Consider the following 9,534-nt stretch of genomic DNA (forward strand, 5'->3'; position numbering starts at 1 on the left):
ACCTTGTGTCCGCACACTAGTCGACGCCCCATCAAACTTATCTTGGGCAACTCAAATATATGCAATCCCAACCCCTTTCTTCTCAGGACTTTCCATAAAATCTCTCTAGATACTGTATCATACTCCTTCTTAAAATCAATAAAAATTAAGTGCATGTCTTATTGGTCCATCTGATACTGCTCCATAACACTTCGTAGTTGATATATCACTTTCATAATCGACCTTCCAAGCATAACACCAAATTGATTATCAATGACTTGATTCTCTTTTCTTAACCTTTGTTCAATCATTCTTTCCCATAAAATCACGGTATGACTCATAAGTTTAATCCCAAATAATTTGCACAGTTTTGTATATCTCTTTTATTCTTATAGATTGAAACTAGAGTGTTTCTTCGCCATTCATCAGAGAATTATTAAGTGTTTTGATATATATATATATATATATATATATATATATATATATATATATATATATATATATATATATATATATATATATATATATATATATATATATATATATATATATATATATATATATATATATATATATATATATATATATATATATATCTCATAGATAAAAAAATTCTCAATACGTGAAGTGATTATAACTACCATAAGCCAACACACAATTGTGAAACTTGACGTTTGAATTTGGAACAAGGTGTCTAGTGAATAAAATTGACTATAGATGTTCTTTAATGTGTTTCTTTGGCATAATTTGAACGTGTCAGATGTTGGATATGTGACTCCACACACAAGAGGGGGGGGGGGGGGGGGGTGAATTGTGAAGGTTTGAAAAATGATGGTTTAAAGAAAAAAGCATTTTCATTTTTAGAGTTAAAAAATATTCACATGTTTGACATTTGAATTGTTTGCATATTTACTTTTTTGCAATGCATCTTTACCCGCATTTTTTATTTTGACAAAGGCGGAGAAGTATACTCTTAGGGAGAATAATGTATATTCTCTATCTAACTTGTGGGGATTTTAATACTCCAGATATATATGTTCTTCTAGCTTCCCTTTTTTCTACCCTTATGGGTTTCTTACCGATCAAGACACCGATTATACTTTATTATTTCGGTATCATTTTTATAACAAATTGGTGCGATGAGCATGGAGAAGATGCCCTAAACAGAGTATGAGATTGAAAAGTTCACTAAAGTGAACGATTTCGGTATGTGGTGTTTGAAGATGAAATCCCTATTGGTTTAACAAGGTTGTTTAAAAGACTTGAAGGGAGCCGAAGCCATGGACGCTGCATTAACGGAAAAAGAAAAAAACGAATATGGTAGAGAAAACCCACATCACCATCTTATTGAGCCTTGATGATAATGTAAGGGCAAACTATCATACAACATACAATCATAGGTTTCGATGATGACAAATGACCATCATGGATGAATCGGCAATGTCGATTCCACCTCTACAAAACAAATGCAACGTATCACCTATCATATCCTTTTCATTGCTCATCTGTACTGTTATATTTTGTACAACATATATGGACAAAGTGTGGTCATGACAAAAGGCATGAAAACCACAAAAATGTTATTTTTTGCAGATCTGCAGGGGATGAGTCGACCGTAGGGTTGGCGCATGATATAGCACATTCCCCACGGGTCAGCGCATGAACACAGCGCTTTTCCCACGGGTCAGCGCACAAGATGCTTGCGTCGACCGCAGGGGTCAGCGCATGAACCACGGGTCAGTGCACGCCGACCTATGGTCGACGCATACTGAAGCATTGTTCAGTCTGACCAAAACTGCAGGCCATGCGTCGACGCATAGTCCAGCTATGGTCGACCGTTCGTGCGCAAATTCAGTTTTCTGATGTTTCCCACTCTGTTTGAAAAGTTGTTAAGTGGGTTGGTTGGTTGGTTACTATAAATAGAATTTCAAGTTACTTGTATCAAAGAACATTTTGATATTTTGATTTAAGTGTTCAAAGAACAAGAAAAAGTGAAATATGTGTCCAAGATTCTTCATCTTCATCTTCAACATCTCACAACACATCAACTACACACAACCATTTTTGAGGTGTTTTGTGATTGGTTAAAGGTGATAAGGTTTGAAGCCGTGATTGGGGAATCCGGTTCGGGTTGAAGCTTGTGACAGGTTTTTTCTTGAATAAAACCTTTAGGGTTTTGTCCTCCAAGATAGGTTTGATTTTGGGGGTTTTTGGACGAATTGCTTCATCAATTTTCAGCTGAGCGAAGGTGATTGAGAAGAGGAAGTCTTCATCAGTCTAGTAGCGGATTCAGTGATATTGAAGGGAAGAATTCGGGTTCGATTTGTTGTAGTTGAGATCATCCGGGCCGAGGGTTTGAAGAACTGAGGGTTATTCAACAAAGGGGCTGGAATCGGAGGTCTATCAACAACAATCGAAGGACTTGATTCATCTTGAATCAAGGAACAAGGAGTGGAAGCAACATTCAACGTCTTGAGAGTTCTGTTGTATATTTGCTTTGCAATCCTTGTATAAACGGTTAAATTCAACAGGTGATATCTATTAAATCATCTAAATTCTAGTTTTAGAATTGAGGACAGACGTACCCCGAAGCGAGGACGGTGGGGGAACTGCCTCATCAAATCTTTGTCTTCTATAATTTTCTACATAATTGTTTTTAGCTTAAAAATTAAGTGATTTTAGTATAAGCACTTTTATCAAACCTTGATATTAATTGAGTAAGAGGTTAAAACTCTATTTTTGAATCCAAAGTACAATAGGATATTGTACTAGATTAATTGGAATCACTTACTCAACACAAATATCACTTGGAGTGTTTTCACACACCAAGTGTTTGATAATTTGCCTAAACCAAAATTATCTTAAGTGTGTATCTAGTTTGATTTGCTATTTGAATCACTGGAACTAGGAATCCTAGTAAGTGAAACAAATCATTGATTGTGTGACTAGTGTAGTGATTCTTATTCCACATTATCACTAATCCATAGGCTTGACGCATATCCGGTTTTCCAATAATAGTTCGTTTTAGACTATATTTTCTTCGGCCGCTTCCGCACTTAAAACAAAATTTCAAAACCAATTTTAAATTAGTAGCGCCGACTTATTTTTTAATTGGGATCTATTCAACCCCCCCCCCCCCCTTCTAGATCCGTGCCATAGTCTAACAAGTGGTATCAGGAGCTCCGGTTCACTCCGTGCATCAAAATATAACTTTGATAGAAAATGGCTAACGAACCTAAAGGGGCTTATAATAGAGCTCCCGTTTTCAATGGTGAAAATTATAGTTATTGGAAAGACTGTATGCGGATGCACATAAATTCCATAGATAGAAAAATATGGAACGTTATTCTCAATGGTCCAATTGAAATAACCATGACCAATGAGAATAATGAATTAGTGCCAAAGCCCGAAGCACAATGGACTGATGATGATGAAAAGAAATACAATTATGATTGGAAAGCCAAAAATATCCTAATCTCCTCATTAGGTGTAGATGAATACTATCGTGTATCCCATTGTCCTACTGCTAAGGCCATGTGGGATTCACTACAAATTGCCCATGAGGGGACGAACGATGTTAAGTTGGCAAGAATCAACACACTAACACAAGAGTTTGATCTCTTTTTCATGGAGCAAGGGGAAACCATTGCTGACATGCAAAAGAGATTTACTCATCTCATCAATCGATTACACTCATTAGGTAGGCCTATTTCCAATGATGTTGCTACTAATAAGATCTTGAGATGTCTTAACAGGGAATGGCAGCCGGAAGTGACCGCCATCAAAGAAGCAAATGATCCTACCATATTAGACTTGACAACATTATTTGGCAAACTATAAGAGCACAAACAAGTACTCTCGAGCCTAGAACAACACGAAAAGAAAGAAAAGAAGGACAAAGCAAAGGTGAGTGAAAAGAAATCGATAGCTCTAAAGACTTCCTCCTCAAAGTCTCAAGCAAAAGAGCAAAGTGATTATTCCTCGAGCGACGAAGAAGAAGAGGAAAAGAGCGAAGATATGGGGTTGTTCGTTAAACGTTACAATCGTTACATGAGAAAGAACGACATCCAACATTCCGAGAAGAACTTGGTAAACTTCCGAAAACAATCTAGGTACTCTAAAAATGATGACGCAAAAGGTAAAATGACTAGAGGGTCGTGTTATACGTGTGGAAAGCCCGGTCATTACAAACCGGACTGTCCGATGAACAAGAAGAGAAAGGAAAAGGAATCATACAAATCACACAAGAAATCATCAAAGCCAAGGAGAGCATACATAGCTTGGGAAAGCGATAGCGACTCCTCCGATGATGAAAGTTCTAGTGATGAAGATGAAAATGCAAACCTATGTCTCTCTGCTCATCAAAAGAACAAAAAGAAACAGGTGCGACATGCTAAATATGAAAAATCCTCTAGTATGTCTCATCATGAATTACAAGCTGCATTTGATACTTTACACTGTGAAGCTAAAGAGGCCTTTAAAAGGCTTGCCTCAAATAACAATTTTTTTTCTCATTTAGAACAAAAAATTCGAGAATCCGAAAGGAAACTTGAGGCAATTAAGGCTTCTATAGTAGAAAGCACAAAAGCAGGTTGTGAGGACCTTAGAAGTAGAATGATGAACTTTGGGTGTGATACTTGTTACATTTGGCAAGGTGAAGTAAGAAACCTAAAGGCCAAACTTGACAAGGCTCTTGAGCCCAAGATTACCTTTGCTATCGATAAATCAAACTTTCGAAAAAGTATGGTTAATCCATATCAAAAATATAAATATGTTATAAAGGATGAAGATAGTAAAGACAATCAAAATGTAAATTTCTCTTGTCTTTATTGTTGCAAGAAAGGCCACTCCATTGCTAAATGCAGGTTTAGGAGATTTTTAGTTCCTAAAGGCATTTATCAATGGCTGCCCAAATGCAACCATTTCGTTACTCACCATTCAGGACCCAATAAGCCATTGGGTACCTTCTCGTGTTAATTGCATTTCCATAGGTACAATGCCTCGAGACTACCGAGAGAAGATGGGTTCTCGACAGTGGATGCTCAAGGCATATGTCAGGAGACATATCACTCTTCATTGACTTCGTGGCTAAGAAGAAAGGATATGTAACCTATGGTGACAACAACCGTGGAGAAATACTTGGTAAAGGTAGTGTAGATAACCCTTCTTCCACTACTATTTCTGATGTATTGCTTGTCAAAGGTATTAAACACAATCTACTTAGCATCAGTCAATTATGTGACAAAGGATACAATGTATCATTTTCAAAAGATTGTTGCAAAATTGTACATAATGATGACAAGAAGAGTATGTTTAATGGCCTGCGAGTAAATAATGTATATATGTTAGACTTGAACGAAGTATCGTTAACAAGTGACAAATGCCTTGTAACAATGAGTGAAAATTCATGGTTATGGCATAGGAGTTTAGCACATGTTAACTTTGACTTACTAAATAAAATAGTCTTAAAAGATATAGTCCTAGGTCTCCCCAAAATAAAGTTCACCAAGGATCACCTTTGTGATGCTTGTCAAAAAGGGAAGCAAACGAGGATCTCTTTTAAATCCAAAAATATTGTTTCAACAACGAGACCTCTCGAACTTCTTCATATGGACTTATTTGGGCCGTCTAGGATTAAAAGTCTAGGAGGAAATTATTACGGTTTCATAATAGTGGACGATTTTTCTAGATTTTGTTGGACTATCTTTTTAGTAAGCAAGAGCGATACGTTCGCCGCCTTTGAAAGGTTTTCTAAGCTTTCCCAAAATAAATTAATAACAAACATTGTTTCAATTAGAAGCGACCATGGGGGTGAGTTCAAAAACCATTTATTTGAAGAATATTGCGGTAACCATGGTATCGATCATAACTTCTCCGCTCCACGTACTCCTCAACAAAATGGGGTTGTGGAGCGTAAAAATCAAATTTTGGAAGAATTGGGAAGAACAATGATTAACGAAAGTGGTTTACCGAAATATTTTTGGGCCGACGCCATTAGTACGGCTTGTTATGTTTTGAATAGGGTGCTCATTCGCCCCATTCTAAATAAAACACCGTATGAGCTTTTAAAAGGGCGAAAGCCAAATGTTTCTCACTTACATGTTTTCGGTTGCAAATGTTTTGTATTAAATAATGGAAAGGAAAACTTGGGCAAATTCGATTCCAAGGCCGACGAAGGTATCTTCCTCGGATACTCTCAATCGAGTAAAGCATATAGAATATATAACAAACGATTACTTGATGTGGAAGAGTCTGTACATGTCACTTTTGATGAATCCTATCCGAGAAACGTCGGAAAAGGTAGTGTTGTTCATGGTGCAGGTACATCTACGGAAGACATACTCAAGGGTGGCGAGTCGGGGATTGATCAACCCGACAAAGTCAAAGTTGAGGAGGATAAAGATGTACACCATGAGGAAACCGAGGTAGCTCATCCGCCTTCAAACGATGATCTCCCTTAAGCTTGGAAGTCTTCCAAAGACCATCCAATTGACAACATTCTCGGAGATATCTCAAAGGGTGTTACAACTCGATCGAAGCTAAGTAATTTCTGTTATCACTTCGCTTTCGTTTCACAAATAGAACCTAAAAACCCTAAAGAAGCCCTACTCGATGAACACTGGTTTTTGTCAATACAGGAGGAACTAAATCAGTTTACTAGAAATAAGGTTTGGGACCTTGTCCCTCCTCCGCGAGGTCATCGAGTAATCGGAACCCGATGGGTGTTTAGGAACAAGTTGGACGAAAACGGGGTAATAACCCGTAACAAGGCGCGTTTAGTCGCGCAAGGGTATAACCAAGAGGAAGGCATCGACTATGAGGAAACTTATGTGCCGGTTGCCCGACTCGAGGCTATACGCCTTCTCCTTGCCTTCGCTTGTGCGAAAGACTTTAAACTATTCCAAATGGATGTTAAAAGTGCGTTCCTTAACGGTCACCTAAATGAAGAGGTCTACGTCGCACAACCTCCGGGTTTTGAATCTCATGAGTATCCCGATCATGTTTACAAACTAAAAAGGGCTTTATATGGTCTCAAACAAGCTCCTAGAGCTTGGTATGAGCGACTAAGTAAACTTTTGCTTGATCAAGGTTACTCAAGAGGAAAGGTTGACATAACACTCTTCATTAAACATCAAGGAAAGCACTTGATATTAGTATAAATTTATGTTGACGATATTATATTTGGGTCTACTAACATGAATCTCGTGAGAGAATTTTTTGATCTTATGCAGGGTGAATTCGAGATGAGTATGATGGGGGAGCTCACATACTTTCTCGGTTTGCAAATTAAACAACTCAATGAAGGAACATTTGTGAGTCAAACAAAGTATTGTTTGGACCTTATCAAGAGATTTGACATGGCAAAAGCTAAGGCCATTGACACCCCCATGCCAACATGTGCAAACTTGGATAAAGATGAAAACGGTAAGGACGTAGAGGTAAAAAGGTATAGAGGTATGATTGGATCTCTTCTCTATCTTACTGCTTCTCTTCCCGACATTATGTTTAGCGTGTGTATGTGCGCAAGATACCAATCATGTCCCAAGGAATCCCATCTAAAAGCTGTCAAACGGATACTTCGATACCTATCCGGTACTCCGAAGTATGGACTATGGTATTCCAAAGGAAATGATTGCTCATTGGTAGGCTTCTCCGATTCCGATTTTGCCGGTTGCAAATCGGATAGGAAAAGCACTAGTGGCACTTGTCACTTATTTTCAAATTCTTTGGTCAGTTGGCATAGCAAGAAACAAGTTTTTGTTGCTTTGTCAACCGCCGAAGCGGAATACGTTGCCGTCGGTAGTTGTTGTGCACAAATCCTATGGGTTAAGCAACAACTATTGGATTTTAATCTCAAACTCGAACGTATTCCCATTTTCTGTGACAATACAAGTGCCATTAATCTTACCAAAAATCCTGTGCTGCATTCTCGCACCAAACATATTGAAATTCGACACCATTTTCTTCGGGACCATGTAGAGAAAGGCGATGTTGTATTTCAACATGTTGACACTAAAAACCAACTAGCGGACATTTTCACAAAGCCGCTAGCTACTGAGCCTTTCTTTCATATTCGCCGAGAACTTGGTATTCTCGATATTTCGGAACGGGCATTATAAATTGTTGGTTTTATCTTATTTCATTTAAGACTATAATCTTGTACTTCTAACAAGTTGATGTTGTTGCAAGCACAAGTCTATTGTTCATCAAGTTACTCCGGCATCGAGGTGATATTGTTCCTTTACCTTTCTCTCTCTCTCTCTCTCTCTCTCCAAATTTTCATGGTTAAATAGTTGTACTACATAATAATATTGTATATATATGACGTATCTTTTTGGATGTTTAATGTTGTGTGGCATTCTAATTATGCATCAAACATGTGAGTGTATGTGCAGAAAAGTGAAAAACTGGAAATTTTGCCTATATGAGTCGACCGTAACAAGGAAATGGTCGACGCACATTTGAAAATCTTTCTGTTTTTCAAAATCCAAACAGTATGCGTCGACGCATGCACAGTGTATGATCGACGCATCGCACGAAAACTCAGTTTTTTCTCTGCAGAAAACCTTCAAACTTCCCATGCATTTACCATTTCAAATTTGAATTCATTGTGCATTCAACTCATTACATTGTAAGTTGCATCTACCTAGTGCCTATTGTCTCTTGGCCTCTCCTCTTCCCAAAACCCTAAATCCTCATCTACAAAAGGGGCAAACTTCTTTCTTGACAATCATTCTCAACACACTTACACCAACCTTCACTCTCTCTTTTGCAAAAAGCCTCAGAACCATTACCCATGGCTTCCTCATCCCGAAGACCTACCGGTAAGAGATCAAGGGAAACATCCTCTGCCTCCTTACCCATCACCGCTGTGTCATTAGTTCCACCAGCACTTGTCGACACCTTCAACAAGGACATTGGTAAAAGAGGAGTTGTGCGACAACATGCTTTCTACAAACTCACCGCAGAACGCATGCATCTCACAGAAATCATGTATCTGCTACAGCATCAAGGCATTGTTAAATTCCTGGAATGCAATGCTAAATATAGAGAAGACCTGGTACGTGTGTTCTACGCCTGCCTGCATGACAAATTTCGTGGGCAAAAGTTTCACTCCAGGATCGGCACAACAAAGGTATCCTTTAAGTCTGCCGTTTGGAATAAATTTTTTGACACGACTGTGGCTGCTGATGAAAATCCTCTCGCTGAGGTAACTGATTCTAACACAATCGAAGGGTATGAATGTAAGAGCGCTCTGAACGCTATGCTGAAACGACCCTACCCGGACAACATTGTAAACAGTGACGCGTTCCCACGAACTGTCACTGCCGGGAAACTGAAAACAGGTGAGCGCATTCTCCAGTGGATTGTGTCACGCATACTGCGACCTAAGAAGGGTGGTCTCTCCCGAGTTGAACAAGCTGAAGTTCATCTCATATACATCTTAAAGAATCAGCGGAAAATAAACTGGCCCTACTACATTGCTAGTAGGATGTTCAGCTTACGAGACTCCGAACGAGGAACGGCTCTGGCCTATGGATCTTTCATTCAAGA

This window comes from Lathyrus oleraceus, chromosome 4 (assembly GCF_024323335.1).
Source record: "Lathyrus oleraceus cultivar Zhongwan6 chromosome 4, CAAS_Psat_ZW6_1.0, whole genome shotgun sequence".
Taxonomy (NCBI): Eukaryota; Viridiplantae; Streptophyta; class Magnoliopsida; order Fabales; family Fabaceae; genus Lathyrus; species Lathyrus oleraceus.